This window comes from Idiotropiscis lumnitzeri, chromosome 15, assembly GCF_059441095.1.
Source record: "Idiotropiscis lumnitzeri isolate Australia: NSW breed Sydney's pygmy pipehorse chromosome 15, RoL_Ilum_1.0, whole genome shotgun sequence".
NCBI lineage: Eukaryota > Metazoa > Chordata > Actinopteri > Syngnathiformes > Syngnathidae > Idiotropiscis > Idiotropiscis lumnitzeri.
Window position 1 is genome coordinate 11918011 of NC_142405.1, and position 18218 is coordinate 11936228.

Consider the following 18218-nt stretch of genomic DNA (forward strand, 5'->3'; position numbering starts at 1 on the left):
CAAAAGTTTTTTAGATCGTGACGTGGTGTGGCCGTGGCCGTGAACGTGGACCAGATTGGCATTGAGTTGGTCTTTGTTTATATTGGAAAGTAGAGAAAAGACAAAAGTGGCCGTTTGGTACTGTTTCATTTCATAGTCATATTGAAACAGTAAAGAAAATTCTACTAATTTGAAGTAAATAAATCTTTATTTTTAAACTGAAACCAGTGGAGTGGACAATTTAGTAATTTAATTACGCGTCAAACCAAGCCACCACCAACCATAGTGGCCGTTTTTTAACCGGAAATGGTCACTGCAGCTAGAAAGGCATGTTTCCAACGAGCTCATATTGTCATCATTACATTAAGATCATCATATTCCATTTTTCAAGCTGCAATAAAATAACTCCCCAATTTGAACTGCATTAATTCAGTCATCAACTCAAAATCGCAATGTCATAAAACATATTTTCATTGCTTTCGTTCCTTCAGCTGTGCGTGAGAAAGAACGTCTTAAATATCATTCTTCTGCCAGTCAGTGTCGTCTTGGGTCACAACAGCATGGCACAAAAGGACAAGAGAGGACTAAAACTGACAAATGAACCTGTCCATCTCCCACTCACACATACACGCGCACATGCAGGTGGCTCATACATCAGCCACCTGATGGAAAACTGACACGCACAAACCAACTGGAAAAGTGACCCCCTGGTTTATGGAGTGGTAAATACAATCAGAGGATGCAGCAGTGGAGTGAAGATGAGTGAGCACAAAAACAGAGTCAAGTGCCAACGGCTAGAAAAAGCATTAATTAGATCAGGACAGTTTGCTTTGTCCCGAAGGTACCAAAACAACTGATCTTTACCACTTTTTGGTACTCTATTTGGGATACTCCAGCACTCCTAGCGGACACCTGAGAACCATAACCCGTCACCCTAACAAATAGCACCCAGCACCTCAATCATGTGTGTGTGTGTGTAATAACAGTGTAAGATTGCATGAGCAGGCCACACCTGGTCTCGCCTTTCCCCAGGCCAGCCCTTGCCCACTCCCACATGATGAGAGTTAAAACCTGAGGGCCGTCAGAGCAGATGAGCGGAGCAGCTGGGCCAGGGAGCATGAAGCACCAATGCTGTAAAATCCCTTGAATGTGCCTCAAAGTTGTGTCGTGTGATGTCACACTAATGGCAGAGTTGATGCAACTTGCCTGTCGCTATCCCGCTTACCCCACAAGCCAGATCAGGCACCGAGTTGTTTTTTTGGCAAGTTTAACTGAATTGTAACTCTTGGGTCTTCCATATAAAAACAACCATTTTACTATTTTCTTTTATTTATTTGAGTAATTATCATCCCTGAAGTGTAATTCAATATTCACTATGTGAGTTGCAGCCATTGGGGAAAAACTAAGTAGGTAAACAAAAAGTGTTCTTGAAAGCAGCAGGCTTGCTCAAATATGGGCAGTGGCAGCAATTTCTATGCTAAAAATAAAAGCACTACAAATTTAACTGCTCCAATCCCAATGGGTCAGACTGTGACACATTGTGGATTGTTAGACTGCTGTCAAGAGCTCATTGCAACCGCTTAAGACAACTCACATCAGTTCATGCACATTGAGACTTATTGTTTTTTGTTTTCTTTTTATGGACAATATCAGTTTTTATAAAACATTTAAAACAGGACACATTTTGCAACTCAATAAGTGGAAACAAAGTCAAGCAATCAGTTTCTTTGTATTGCCTGATCAAAGGATAGCTTGAATAATAGTTGGAGAGAGCAGGGTGAGGGTTGGGCGTACACACAAAACTCTCAAGTCACAAAAAAATGAGACAGGAGCTGGAATTGTAATCCATGCCTTTGTTACATCTCGGCTAGGTTACTGTAATGCACTTTACTTTGGAGTCAGCCAGTCCTCCCTCAAAGCGCTTCTAACTGGTCCAAAATGCTGCTGCTCGATCACATAATCCCGATCTTGAACTCTCTTCAATGGCTCCCAGTGCACTTTGGTCTTCAATTCTTTAAATGGCCTCGCCCCAGCGTACCTCTACGAGCTCCTCCACCCCTACGCACCTGCCCGCTCCCTCAAGGTCTGCGGACCAAATGCTGCTGCAGGTGCGGAGGATGAAACAGAGCCTCGGGGGATTGCGCCTTTTCTGTTGCCCGGCCTTCCCTACAGAATGAGCCCCCTCTCTGTCCACTTTTAAAACTCGTTTGAAGATCCATTTATATTCTTTTTATGCTTTTTTTAATTTCCCGTTAATTTGTATTACACCGTATGGAAAGTGCTTTGTTACAGCGCCAGCTGTTGTAAAATGTGCTATATAAATAAAGTTGTATTGTATTGTATAATAAATTGGAACTATCATTTTCCTCTATTTGCCTTTGAGATACATTTGACATACAAATGTAATGGAGGAATGAATATATTTGCTCTGTGGTTATAAGAAAGAGCAAGGGAGGTAGATTGAATGGGAATTGTCATCAATTCTTACAGCCATAATGATTGGGATATTTTCCAATCGCTGAGCCTGAAATCATGATGAACACAGGGAGAGGCTGCGGGAGAAAGATGACGTGTGAGATAATAGTAGAGTGATGGAAAAAGAGTACAAGTCCTTATTCCTTGAGTGGTTAAAATTCCTGATGTATCTGGATACAGGTACTAAATATGCATAAAAATGTCTGTATGCAAATTTCCCATGTTAAATTTATGATCCAATTTAGGTCAGTTCTTGACTGAGTTTTTAGATTCATCTTTTGATTCTAAAATTGACTTTGATTCCAAATATTTTTCTCCTGGGTCTTCCTTTGATGTTTTTGTGAAACAAGCAATCTGGTCCATATGGCCAATGCCAGTGGTCCCCAACCACCGGGCTGCGGACCCGTATCAGGCCGCGGCCCTGTGGTTGGGGACCACCGCGGCCGCTCAGATGATAGAAAAAAGAAATTGCAGTACTTTCATTTTATTTATTATTCACGGCTGAAAAAAAATTCTTTTTCATCATCCGTCTATGATGGACTCTTGACGCATGTCACAATGCTAATTGTCTCGGGCCCATTATGCTAATCTTAAACCCACAAGCTAGCAAAATGAATGCAAAAACAGACCACGTACGATGCGCGCTCTGGACAATATTCGACAAGCGGCTCTTGATAAAGCGTTTTAGTGAGTTATGTTCATCAATTTGTTCTGTGGTGCCTTATGTTAGCACATTTCAATAAGGCGCAGCTAAAATAATTTCCTAAAAATGTGGCTTCACTTTTTTTGTCATCTACAAAAGGACAGATTTTGTTTTGTCTTCTAGTCATCCTGTGGTGTCTGTTACATTACCATAGTGACCATATTAAGGTAAAAAAAATTAAATAGCATTTTTGTCATCTGCTTTGTCAGTGTATATGCATCCTATGTAGCTCTGATGAAAGAAAATGGTGGCTCTCCCTGGCATTTAAATTTTTCCCAGTTAATTTTAGGATTCAGTATAAAATTTTAACAGACACAAAACCTTTAACGGTCAGGCTGCTCCATACTTGGCGGATTTGGTGTCATTTTAATGTCCTGTGAGGTCACTGTGGTCTGCCTTTTTCTTACTTTCCCTCACACAGGATTAAAAGCTAAAGGGACGAGAAATGGAATGGAATGAACTCACATTTGAGGTATGATACTCTCTCGTTTACTTTTTCAAAAAACAGAACAGTATGTATAAATCTATAGAAAGAATATGTCTTTGTATGTAAAATGTACTTACTAAGTACAATTCCATAATGTGATTTTCTCATTATTTAAAATTAAAGAGGTGTTTGCTGTGTAGGAAAATAAGCCCCGATTCAAACGCAAGTCTTCGAACTTCAAATTTAGATTTGCTCTGCAGCTCTCGAATTGGCTTTATCATATTTCATTGGACTTTTTGCACTTTCTATTCTCATATCTGATATCCCCCATGCTCATATTTACAGGACAGTTACTAACCTCTGCATCACTCCACGATGGCCCACTGCCATCGTTTTCCCCATTTAATAGTCTATGCACACAAGACCTTCGCTGCAGTTTTGATTTAGTGTTTCATCAACCACAACTGCATTTCAAAAATGGGCAATCATTGGAGGACAAATGTAAATGCTGTCACTTGTCCTAAATTAGTTGGAGGGACAGGCATGTGGCGCGTACCAGTACACAATGGGTAATGTCGGATAGCCATCGGAATTTGAGGATCACTAAGTGCAAGACAAAACTGGATCGAGAGAGTTCTGTGGGCTCATGTGAAGTCTCGGTACGCAGTAAAAAGTCTTGGTCTACTTGTGGCTAAAATTGAGAAATGCTAAAACTCCATACTGGAGCGAAGCGGCCCACTTGGATCAGGCCACAAGCTTCACTTTGAAGGCCTACTCATTTTAAAACAACCACCTCAATGCAGGTTTTGCATAATGAGCGAAGTGACTGAGCCTATCTGTCAAGCATCAAGTTTAGATTTCTGTTACAGTCTTTCAGTCTTTCTCTTTTACCAACACATGAAAACATATGCACAGATATTTTTTTTTACATTTTTAGTCTATTTAATCTTGATGAATATGTCATTTTGAAGAAGGCTTACACCTCGTATCATTAGACCTATTTTAGAGGACAAAAGCCGCCTTTGAATGTTTTTTTGCCACCCTAAATTATTTGGTTGCATTTAAAGTACATATATTAATGATAAAAGCAAAAAAATAGATACAATTAAAACATTTAACTCAATCAGAAAATTAAATAAAATATTCAACTGCGCTATCATTATCGATTATTCATTATCTAATCATAAATCTGTAAGTTTCCTTCATTTGCTGTGCATTATAGACATATAGTCCACTGAATAAAATGTGTGCATAGTTAGTTTGTGTGTGTGTATGTGGGGGGGGGGGTTATAAACTTACTTCCTGTGTTTGTTTACCGTATAAAAAAAAAGGCACTTCAAATCAATGACTACTTTAAATTTTTACACAGTATTGATTTGTTTTTAAATCAATCCATCTGTGCCACTCATGAGGACTCACACCCAACTGTCGCCACCCCCCACTTCCAATCCATGAAACCTAGTGACGCCCCTGCCTCTGATGAAGCCCATGAACGACCCATCCAAGTGTTTTCCTCCTCCTCCTCACACGGCCAGTGACACCAAGGGCCCTCTACTGCTCAAAATCTGTTATTTCACCCCAGCTATTTCAGCCCACCCCCCTCCATCTGTAAATTTGAAAGCTGCAGTCTGAGGGAAGATGCACCACACAAAAAAAGAGCTTTAATCAGAAGAGCTTACTTTGTCTAAGTTCACATGGAAATACGCCGCACAGTAACGTCACTGAGTTAACTTGCACAAACGAGAGTATTATAGTGTTAAGTTATCTCAAATGAAGATGACATCACCAGCTATTAATTTAGGTGTATATTTATTATTATAGATGTACAAGATCCTGCATAATATTTCTATTTTGCATTGAAAAAGGCAAAATATGACAAACACCTCATGCTATGTTGTAGAGGAATTGGACATAATTTCAGACTACAGTCCCAATCATAATCACACAAGCATCAACAGTGAATTGAAAAAGTTTGTCTGGAACACATTTGCATCAAATTAAACCTTTTGGCCGCTGCACACTTGGTAGGGTGAGCTTGTTGTTGTTGACAGACCATAGGTCACAGTACAGCTATGACCCACAATTGATAGGCTTGACTATGAAACAGTATTGATCTCGCCTCACAGAAGGTCAGCAGGGCTCTCCTGGATAACATCATCGATGGACCCGCTCCAGGTTCAACATCGTGCTCAAACAGCACTTTAGAACTTGAAACCGAAACACATTATCATAGCGCCCGATGAAGACGAATGGATCGTTGCCTCCAGCAAAGGAGAGAAACGGCTGTTCACTTTGACGTTGAGCTAGCTTAACTGGTTCAAGTTGGTAAACATCTGCCAAAGTCACTCTGCTATTACACACTTTTTTTTCTAATTCATGAGCCTTGTAATGAGTTAATGCAATTGAAAGTGTTGCCATTAGGGCTGTCTGAGCAGCACAATATTATTGGAAGGGGGTCAGAGTAATGTGTTTTGCATGGATATTAAGCGCTGATTATTTTGTAATCGTATAACACCAATCTGTTTTTATTGCTGGAGTAATAAGGCTTGTACAAAACAGTCAAATGCATTGCAAAGCAAGTAGCTTCGGATGAGTTAGTGCAGCAAAACACGTGCCGGATCAATCTTGGAAAAATCCAAACAAACTCAGACAGTTCTGAGGCATTATGTTTGTTATTTCTAACAGTGTCATAGTAATTGTTTTAAGAGAGTAATGACAAACCACGTTTCCATTCAGGTTCAAAGATTTGTTACAGAGAAAGTATTTCAAACTATTTTCTCTATGACTCATAATTAATCAAAATGTTGTATTCATCAATGAGGAAGTTGACTTTTGTGACCTTGAATCACCTGTTGAAATGTTTGAATATTCCATTTAATTTTAAGGCCAATAATAAAAGCGACGGTCTAAAGGTGCCTTGTGATTAACTGGTGACTATTTTATAGTATAAAGCACCTCTCGCTCAAGGTAATTAAAAAGATGCGGTGAAAGCACGACTCTGAATTAATCATGAAATCATTTTGTTCAAATTCACGGAATTAGTTTATTTGAATTTTAATTCACCCGTAAATGTAACTTTGCACCTAAATACATATATATATATATATATATATATATATATATATATATATATATATATATATATATATATATATATATATATATATATATATTTATATATTAGTGCTGTCAAGTGATTAATTTTTTATTTTTTTAACTAATTAGTCACAAAAAAATTCCATGATTAATTGGAATTAATCACATTTTTCAACTACTATTTTTTGTGAAGCTTGTCACAGATATTTACTTGAATAATATCTTGGAATTGATGCAAAATCACCAAAGATGAAGCAGATTTAATTCAAAGACTGTTCTAATAGCGTTCTGTGATTCTTGAATACGATTTAAATGGAGACATCTTTGCCGACATTTATTTTCGAAACATTTCTCAAAACTGCCCACAAGTGCCACACTCCAGCGGTGCTGGTTTGCAAGGCCCAGTGGGAACTAGAACGTGGTGTTTTGTTCTGAGACGTGCTAAAGACAGCTAATATGGCACAATATTTGCAAAGTATGCAAATTATTTTTAAATAAACCAAACTGAGTTAACTGAGTTAAAATATTTTACTGACTTAAAAAAATTTTGATTAATCACCTGAGTTAACCCTTTGATTTTGCCAGCCCTAATATATATATACATATATGTATATATATATATATATATATATATATATATATATATATATATATATATATATATATATATATATATATATATATTTATATATATATATATAGAGAGAGAGAGAGAGAGATAGAGAGAGAGAGAGAGAGAGAGAGACAGAGAGAGAGAGAGAGAGATAGATAGATAGATCAATATAGATACATAGTAGACCTTTGACCAGTTTTCCATTCTGCATCAATTGCATGTCTTGTATAACGTAACAATACTGAGGCGACATAGGTGGCTACAACACTGATTGTCAGTGTATATTTTCTCCCTTTGTCTTTTGTGAAGCTACGCTGCTAACCTTCGCTGTGCATGGAGCATAACTGATAAAAGACGCATTACCTCAGCAGGCAGTTTCAGCGGACGCCTCTAAACACACTTAAGCGGTGGAAAATATCCAAATGAGTCAAATTTGGGAAGTGAAATGGAAGACTCTGACAGTTACTCACGCATCAGCGACCCTCCTCACATCTTTTTATTATTCTCCATTTTTAGTTGACTTATTTAACACAAACTCTCCGGGGAGGTTTCCAAACGCAAGTCAAGTAAAAGCTTATGTGTGTACATCACTGACATTACAAGACAAGAAATAGCAAAGCAAATACATGCTTTTCTCATTTGTTTGTATACCTTGAGCCCTTAAAATAATAATGTATGACAGAAAAGAGATGGAGTGCTTCTGTCAGCCATGCAAAAGGAGAAAAACAGAACTGAAAAGAACCGTTTTGCTTGCCTCTATTTTGTTTGCACCGAACTAAAAATCAAGATAAAAATTGTCTTGAGACAGCCCAGCAGACGAGAAAGAGCTGCTTTTAGATGATAAACACAATTAGATCTGATATTAAATATTGACAAACTTTAGAGAATTAATAATTTACTTGACAGTTTCTGCTTTCTTCAGGCACAAGGCCTGTGGGTACAGACATTGCCAAGTTGCCTCTGGATTGTCCATAGAAGTCATTAGCGTATCTCTGCAGCATCTCCTCAGCCCAGAGATGCGTAGTAAACACAAACACACACATACAGGAACATATGCACACGCAAGAACAGAGTGACATAAAGGTCTGGACATCAGAACAGAAAAAGTGTTACCGTACTTTTTTTCAGCATGACGTAACAAGAATACCCGCTGGAAAAACACATACATGCCACAGATTAACACAATGTCCCAAATGCATTCCTGCGGTACACAACAAACGTAGACATCACACACATCATGTCCTCCCTGCTCACTGATGCAGAAGTTTTTTTTTACGCTTACCATACTGTGTGTGTCAGCGTGTGTGTAGCGTCGTGCATGTTTGTGTAGTTTAGTCCACTGCAGTGTATCCCAACCAGCGGGCCTTGCTGCGGGTACGGGGATACTTTTACTAATTTATTTCCCGATCACAACAGTCAGATGTCAACCCGAGTGCGTTATTAAATTCCAGATGACTGATGAAGAGAAAGCAAAACTGCAAAAAAAAAATATATATATATATATATATATGCCTTAATGTAAATCTGACCAATTTTTTTACTGACTTTTTTTTTGTTACAAACAAAATATTTGCTGAAACTAGCAGTTTATAAGTAAGTTAGAAAAACAACAGCAAATGTATTCATGGATACGAAGAAGGTATACAATGTTGCAGTCACATCCAAATTAAAAAAGTACATGAAATATCCAGATTTCTGTCAGTCAGTGAAAATTGGGTGCATGTGTTGGGGTGAACCAGGGGTAAAGTTTGGTGGCATGTGGAATTAAAGCTATTCCAGAACCTTGTGGGTCTGCATCAAATACTTCAGCGCCTCTTGACAGAGACAGGCTGAACGGTACATGGTGTGGGTGTGTTGGATCCCTGGTGATCATCAGTGGTCTTGGCCACACAACGTTTGTCAGCAATGTCCTTAACTGGGTGAAGAGAAGTCCCAATTATTTCCTCGGCAGTCCTCGTCACTCTCTGGAGAGAGACACGGCTGTGCATCAAGCAAACCAAACAGTACCCTCTCAAAAGCTCTTCTTTTAAAAAGTATGTGCTTAATACGTTGCATTTTTTTTTCAAGGAGCAAAATAAGTCGGCATCAGTAAGGATTTTTTCTGTATATAGGATGTGTTTGCACTGTTTGAGAGAATCACGGTACAGTTGATGCAGCGTGTGGCTACATCTCAGCCTCACCTCGCTTTATTTTGAAAAATGTTCACGCACAACAAGAAAACGGATGTCTCAACACTAAAACTCAGTCAACTGCAAAAATTGAATAACTACTCCAGAAAGGATATCAGACTTTATTGCTGCAAATGTAATATATCACAAGTCAGGAAGCAGTTCCCTACAGTTCCCAGCAAAACGTTTTTAATGAAACTTTCTCTTCTTCAGACGACTTTTAGTACACTTGAATACTAAAACTGTCGTATATATTATTTACCTTATGCTAATAAAAGGTTTGTAAACATTTGGGGATGTATCGATTTGTCAATGAGTTGACTATGTTCCACCCCCGACTCTATTAAGGGTTAATAGTTTAAGGAAGTGAAATTTTTATCCCGATCCGGTGCGAAGGATGATATGTTGGAGTTGTGGCAAAAGACGGGGATCACAAGCACAAGGAAACAGGAAGTTAAGGCAAGTGTGCAGGAGGCAGGCAAGATAAATACAAAAAGAATCCAAAAATTATTGGACGAGGTAATAATCATTAATAATCAGGTCCTTTGGCGTTCGGGGAACACTCCTCAGGAACTTCTATGACTCGGTGGTTTCATCAGTCATCTTCTATGGAGTGGTCTCCTGGGCAGGAGGCATCTCGGGCCGGGACAAAAAGAGACTGGCCAAACTAGTGAGGAGGGCCAGCTCTGTCCTGGGCGTCTCCCTGGACTCTGTGGACTCAGTGGGGGGCAGGAGAATGACGGCAAAACTGTCATCAATGCTGGACAACCCAGCCCACCCACTCAATGACATTCTGAGAACACTCCACAGCTCCTTCAGTGATAGACTGTTACACCCTCACGGTACCAAAGAGATTTTGCCGCTCCTTCCTGCCGACTGCTGTCAGACTTTTTAACAAGAACATTGGGTCAGGCCTACAAACGGGAGGGCATTAGTGCAATTGTGCAGTCCTAGGATGCAATATACGCTACTACTGTACTTTCAGCCAATGGTGTACTTAAATATTGACCAATGATGTATTTTGTTTACCATTACAGTATTCTTATTACAGTACTTCTATCACTGCAGTATTTCTACCATTGCAGGACGTTCACTATTACAGTACTTTTGTCATTGCAGTACTTTTCTATCATTTCAGTACTCTTACCATTACAGTACTTTTATCATTGTAATATTTTTATGATTGCAGTATTTTCAATCATTCAGTAGTTTTTATCATTACAGCGTTTCTCCCTCTGTATAATGGACAGTCATTGTTTCCTTACACTTAGATACGTTTATACTGTGTATATTTGCATGCTTTTTATGAATGTCTGCTGCTAATGTTATACAATAACGGCAACATTACGCCGCCGACTCTGTGTGATCTATATCTTTGCTGCTGTAACACCTCAAATTTCCCCATTGTGGGACTAATAAAGGACATCTTTATCTTTATTAAAACACGCAACACAAAGGAAATTACAAATTAAATTTTTCTTTATCCTGTAAAGAATTGCTCCTTGAAAACGTATGTCTATTGTATATAGACTTTTTACGTCCACTGTAATCACAAAGTAACAAAAGCAAACCATCGATGAAAACGTCCTTGATGGAGGCAATAAGTGTTCCGAAGCATCCACTCGTTTATTTTCTGCACCACTTGAGTGAATAAGCTCAATCAGCTTTCATCACGTCTGACTTTCTTCTCTTCGCACCTCAGTCTTTCTCGAGCCATCTGGTGTCAACGGAGAGAGCTGCTCGCAAATGCGCAAGATCTCAGATGCAAATGGAAGATATCATAAGCCACATTCTTTTAGTTCTGAATCTGTTTAGTCTTTTATTAAACTCTATAGAGTATCAGTATTTGAACTACGGTATATTCGTTTGCACATTTTTCCATTTGGACTGCTGCCGTATCAGAGTATATGCTTCATGCTCCACAAAGTGACTGATTCTGTAGAGTAGAAAAATATGTTGATTGGGTGGTTATAATAAGGAAAGGAACGACAAGTCATTGTGATAACAATGTGACTCATTCTGTCTGACAACAATGAGAACTAGCTCTCATGTTGGCTTTTTGAAATGTAAAAATAATTTGTCTCGCCGCTATGAGCTATATCACCCTGCCGTACTTTATTATTGATTTTATGAAAACCTCTTTCACACAAAAGTTTGAAACTGTGACTGCCTCCTACCCTTCTTCATTTATCTATATGTCATTTTTATTTCCACTAAGAAAGATAAATATGATCGATATGACATTGTCAGATTGTCGCTGAGGAGAGTCCCTGTTGTTTTTATTCATCTTTGAATTAATGCTTGGATAATAAACCCATAATAAAAACAACAACAATGCTTAACAGAATTTCTTTGTTTTTTGTGTCTGTGCATGTGTGCGTGTGCGTGTCAACCACGAAAGAACAGGATTCAGTCGCTGTTTATATATGTGGACAAGGCTTCCCAATTGAGCAAGCCACTTTGGATTGTCATCACTGCCATGAATGATGATCCAATCCCGGATATAGTAAAAAAAACGGCAATTATTATTGTTATTGACAAGGGTGCTAAACAAAACTGGCACATCAATAAAAGAATCAAACAAAACATAACTATGTGTGAGGCAAGGTGAGAGAAATGGGAGGCTGATTTCCAATGCAGGGAAATGGAAGACCTCACATGGAGACAGTTGATGGTGAAACAGTGAGGCGGAGAAGTTCCAACAAACTCTTAAAAGCTTAGGATTTAATCACAGACAATGAAGAGCTTGTAAGAAAAAAAAATAAATTAATAAATAAATAAAATAAAAGCTACTGAGTTCCAAGAGGTACGTGAGGAGGAGTGAACTTAGCTGATTTACAGAGGAACATCCAACAGTCTCAACGGGACGTGTCCACTCTCATGCGTTTTACTGAAGATATTCAGAAAATGAATCACAACTCAATGTCAGATGAGCAGTACAAATGTCCTTCGACTAAAGTCTGAATGGGGCTGGCAAGAGTGAGTCTCAAGCAGATGAATTTCTACAATGGGGATCTGTTTAATTGTCTCACAGCTCACAACATTTTGTCAAATATGTTTCCCCCCCAGTTGAATGTTGACTTTCCCTAACGAAAGAAAATTTGTTAAAAAAATATCCTTTGTTTGAGAAAATCAAGATTCACATTTGATCAACCAACGATCAACTAGTTTTCTGAAAAAAGTTGCTCACAAGAGAGGATATATGTTGTGATGTGGATGAGAATTTTTGGCCTAAAGGTCAGGAACATAGAATGTATTTAGTCTCCCCAAGTCAGCTGTATGATGTTCACATTTCTACTTCTGTTTTTTTTTTTTTGTGTGTGTGTGTTATAATGAGATGGTCTGTCAACAAAAAGCAGGACAAACTCTCCAAAGTACACTGTTATATTGACAAATAAATGTGTCTTTCCTATACACAATGACACAAAGACTTCAGGCTATGTTGTATTATACAATACTTGCTTTCTTACAATGCGGTATATCGTTCCAAAAATGTAGATTTTTGCATAATCTTTAATGGAACTATGAAACTGTAACACCAAAGTGATACTAAAATTGAAGCTAATAAAGCTAGCTAGCTAGATAGATTTGTTGATTTAGGTTGTTTGGCCTTGTGTTCCTTTGCGTCTTCTGTCTCGTCATGCTTATTGTGTTCACCTGTATTTGTTGACCCCTGTGTCTTGTCCAGGTGTTCCTTGTTGGCTCGTTTAGTTCCTTGGTTCCTTTCCGTTCTCGTCAATGTCTGCTGTCCATGTCAGTTGTCTGTGGCTCCTTTCTCGTTTGCTTGCTTACTTTGATCTTTGTTTTATGCTTTGATATTTTTTATATTTCTACGTCTCTGGTTCGCCTTTTAGTTTTCTTTTGGTAATTAAACACGTTTTGGCAAATCCACTCCTCCACCATGCCAAAACCAAAACCTGATAGGTTGATAGACAGATAGATAAGAGGATGTTTTTTTTACTCTGTCGTCATATAAATTGAAGTAATAAATGTAAAACAGTGGCTATCAATTAATTTGATTATGCAAATTAAGAATTTTAATTTGTCTAAATTTAATTGAGTATTTTTATTTTTAGGCTTCCTAAGCAATAATGCGCTGGTTCTTACAGTCAATTCCAGTGTGATTTGCAACTTTTATGTCGGGCATGAAAGAAGTGCTCAAATGCAATTTTCAGTTTACTCTCGCTGCGGTCCCTGAGGTGATGTCAAACTGAGCAGGTACGGACCGAGCATGTGGCAAACTTAGGCTAACAGTCTCAAAGTGCTGGATTGGCAGTTCTGTGGCAGGAAATGAGTGCGGGATGGGGCAGAGGGAGCAGTGCGAAGACAGTGAATAATTTCATTCCACACCCAGTGAGGCACAGGTTAGGTCAATTATAACCACCTTTTCCTCCGACCCTGATTATTGCTGCCGCTGTCTGGGACTGCAGCTGTCAGATGCTTTGTTCTGGGACTGTAAATAAGCGTGGGAGACCATGTCAGGCGGAGGTTGAGCTATAGCTGACCAATGTCCAAGCTAATCAGGATGGAAAGTATCCCCAACAAGGCCACCAGTGGAGCAGGAGCATGTAATTAGAGTTGGGAGCAATAAAGCCTTGCATACACACACTGTGCACAACGCACAAAATAGGCACTCATCTGAGCCCCAGTAATTACTCTCTGATGACAAAAAGAGCCAGTCTATGCAAAACAGAGAGTTATTACCTGAAACACTTATTTAAATAAGGAGGAGGGGAACACGGGGATGTCGAGAGGGGGAGAGGGGGAGATTTTGGGAATGCAATCACATCTTAATGGCAGGGAGAATATTAAAAGGGTGTGGAGGCATCCTCAAGGGTGAATGCAAATTTCATCCAAAATTCAGCCTGTAGGTGGTGAAACGTCCCCACCGTGTGTGCGTGTGTCTGTGTATTTTAAACCGTGCACCAGAGATTTGTCGTTTCTTCAGTTCTTCAGTTGGATTCTTCATTTGCACATCTTCATGCACAAAGGGGAATGAGTCATCGCGAGGACATCGGGGGCGGGGGGGCTATTTTAAAAGACAGGCGTTGGGTGTAAAAATACGCGCATTTTCTTTTTCCTGCCAGGGCAAGTCTAATTTAGCTTATTTGTAAATTTGGTAGCTGCCTTGCTGGACGTTCTGGTGGGCGGAGCTGCTGGAGCTTTGGTTTCAAAAGTGATATAGATTTTAAACTGAGGAGCAGGTGGTGTGATTCGATTTTGGTGGATGTGATCAAGACAGGCAGACAGATTTGGCACTCCGCGGATGTGTGTGTTTATACTAAATACGGTAAACAGCATGGAACAAATCCTCTGGATCATTGCAGAAATCTATTAATTGAACAAATTACCATTATCGTCTGAAAAATATTTGAATAGTACCCCCCTGACCATACAGCACATCTATTTGATTTATGAGGTGTGTGCTCAAAACCGCTCGCAAGACTTGAATGTAGCTTCGCTTCACTAACAACCCCTCTGAATCCTCGCAAGTGGCTTAGGTCCCTTGGCTTTAGTTCTGTTTGCAAGGCTAATGTCAAATTATTGGTTTATGAGCGGTGGGAATTTTTTTTCCAGTTGTGGTTATTCCACTCTAGTTTCAGCAAAGCCCCTGGAACCCAGACTAACTGGTTCACTGAGGCTGTGTGTCCACTGAGAGCTCCCACAAGTGCACGGCAAATGAGTAACACTTTATTGGTCATATCGTCTGCCTCTGACTAGTTGATATTTGTTTGATTTCTTAAAAATTTAATGAGGGAGATGGGGCCAAAGAGGGCTGACTTGTTTTGTTTTTTTCACTCAGATCATTTTACTATTGTTCTACAGTCGGGTCATACTGACAGTTTTAGCAAATATGACAAAGCGTTTTGTTGTTTTTTTGAGGGGGAAATTGCAAAATCCCTCTTTAAATGTTCACGGTAACTGTGTGCGGTGCTGTTAGGAAATGGGACAGGAGTCTTTGATTGGAGGATTAAACTTTCATCAACCTTGAAATGGAAGCCACTTAATGATCAATAAATATTGATGGCGTAATCATCAATATTTTATTCAATCCTTGAGAAGTTGACAGTCATCTCGAAACTTTCATGAAGTTATTGACACATTTCATTCCGGAAATGAGACTAACTTACTTTGGGGCTTAGTTTGGAAAACTTGTATTGCTTCTTAATCATTTTGGGTAAATAGAGGGCAATGTTCCAACAAAAAGTCAATTATCACAACACGTCACACATACTGTTCTTTTAATCACAAACTGAATGCATTCAGAAGAGTTGGCGTTGATCTTTTTCATTCTAGTCGAGTCAACCTCAGTAAGTCAAACTGCACAAATTTCCATTTAAAAACATCCAATAAGAAAAGTATCAATCATCTGAGGGATTATTTTGACCATATGAGTCAGCTGTTTGTATTATTTTGCTAAATAAGATGACAAAAAATGGAAATTCCTCTATGTTCCAATGCAGTTCCACTGCTACTGCAAACACCATAAAATGGATATATACCGCAGACAGACTTTATTGACCCCCTGAGGCAAATTAAAGAGCAGAATGGGACTCATCGTGAGAAGGGGATAAAAAAAAAATAAAAAATCAAGTGTTCCGATACCATTCCACGTCTACTCTTGTGGCTGTTCCAAACACTGCCTTTTTTTCTTTTTCAATTTACTGGATAATTGCACCCATGTCTCGTTTTTGTATTCATTTATTTTATTTTTTTTATTATTAAAAATGCCCCAGTCAGATTGAGTATCGCAATATTTGTTTGGACCACTTATTGTGTGTTGTACGAAGTGCACGAAGATCTTTGTTATACAGCAAATTTGTGTAGTACAAGTGTGACACTGTTTCCTCTTTCCTTGAAAACAAAAAGTTCAAAAAGTTGCACGACACAATAAAAATTAAGTACAACTGAAGGGTACTTAAAAATGCACTGTACTGTGGATAATAAATGTGCAGTAGTAGACACAAAAAAAAGTTGAAGCCAATGTAAAATTATGCACATTTTCAACATTAACACTGCTTTTAAGTAAATAGTTTGGGTCTGACTTTTGGCTTTATTACTAGCTTGGTTATAGAACAAATTGAAGACGTTAGTCAAGGTGCCTTATTAAAATGATGAACAAGGTTTAAATTTAAAAATTAATAATCTGCCCTGAATTGTATGCTCCCTTCACATGTAAAACTCATACCAGTATGTCTTTACCGTAACCCATTCTGAACAGGACAGTAATAAAAAAAAAAATATGTAGGATTCAAAAAAATATATATACTACTTTACTACCTATAATGCCGCAATCCAGAAAACTTGAAAATCTGAAATCTCCATCATCCAAATGCTCTAAATGGAGTGCATAAAAAAACTAGCAAAAAAAAGCAAAGCGTGGAGAGTCTGTGTCACTGAAGTCCACCAGTGCAGTTTATGAATGGTGTCATCATTGTCAACATCCTCCGAAATATCTCCACCCTCTCCTTTATTCTCGCCCATTTTCTCGCTTTGTTTATAGCTTCAGCGGCAAAAGCAATCAACTTCTTTCCTGACAACCGTGCCATGTTATTTGTGCTTTAATAAAAAAATAATACAGTCCGCTTTATGTGGAGCTTCAAAACATTGTTAACCAATAAGAACAGCAGAGATTGCAGTTTTTCCATTATTCAGGGGACGTGCAGGCCGGCAGTCGCCGACTGTAATTGGATCGCAATTGCTCATTTCAATCGCATTCGGTCACATCGCTTGATGCGCAGCGGCCCTAAGGTCCACGGATGATATTTCTGACTTCAAATCCATCTCAACAAGATTTTCCAACCATTCACCGTTGTGAATAATGTTTTTTTTAGCATTATTATAAGCATTGTGCTGTCTGAATGTGTGTCCTTCCACACACTTTTTGTCATCCACCTGTGTGGGAGCGTCAGTGTGAATTTGAAATGAAGTCAGTTCTATCCGGACTTTTAATGGAGAACTTTCATCATAATATTGTGGTGATAGTCAACAATGAGTCAGAGGAAGAGAAACATGGCAAATGGAATCTGTAAGCACTCTCCCTTACGTGATAGTGACACATGTTCATGAAAGCTCTCATGCTCAGACGAAGAGTGATTCACACCGCTGATGGATGTCAAGTAATTGCCGGGAAGACCTCAATTGCCGCACTTTCAGAAATGTGATTTTGACAAAGGCCTCCAGCTCGAGGAGGCAAAATTGCACTTGACACTATATTAACTCACACTGTCTCCTTCATGTCTGTGGCTGCCATGTTACCTGTCGATTTCTTCTCTCTGTACACTAACTACACTATTTTTTTTTTAATTTGTTACATTACGATTTTTAACTCCAAGGTGGAGAAAACACCTATGTATGTATGTATGCGTCAGTGCTTCACATTGCTGTGGAGCAAGGCCACTATCCTACTTTATTTTTCCAGTGAAGATGTGATCACAGTATTTGGTCCGGTAGAGCTCTCAGGTTTGACGCTGCCAACAGCAAGGTCAGATTTTCAACGTTTATTTATTTTTTTTTTTGGGGGGTGCATTTGATGACTATCATCTTCGAAGGGATTTTCAGCATCCTGAGAGGGAGCTTAAAACAGTTTGTTTGTGTTGGGTTCAACTCCAGTCGAAATTACACACTCTAATTAGAAATACTGGAGAGAAACAGAAACGTTTACTAGGATATGTTGGACTTTTTAATTGCTTCCGAGGGAGATAACGCGTCTCATAAAAGTTTAAAGCGACCAACCCTGACTAAAATAAGTTATTA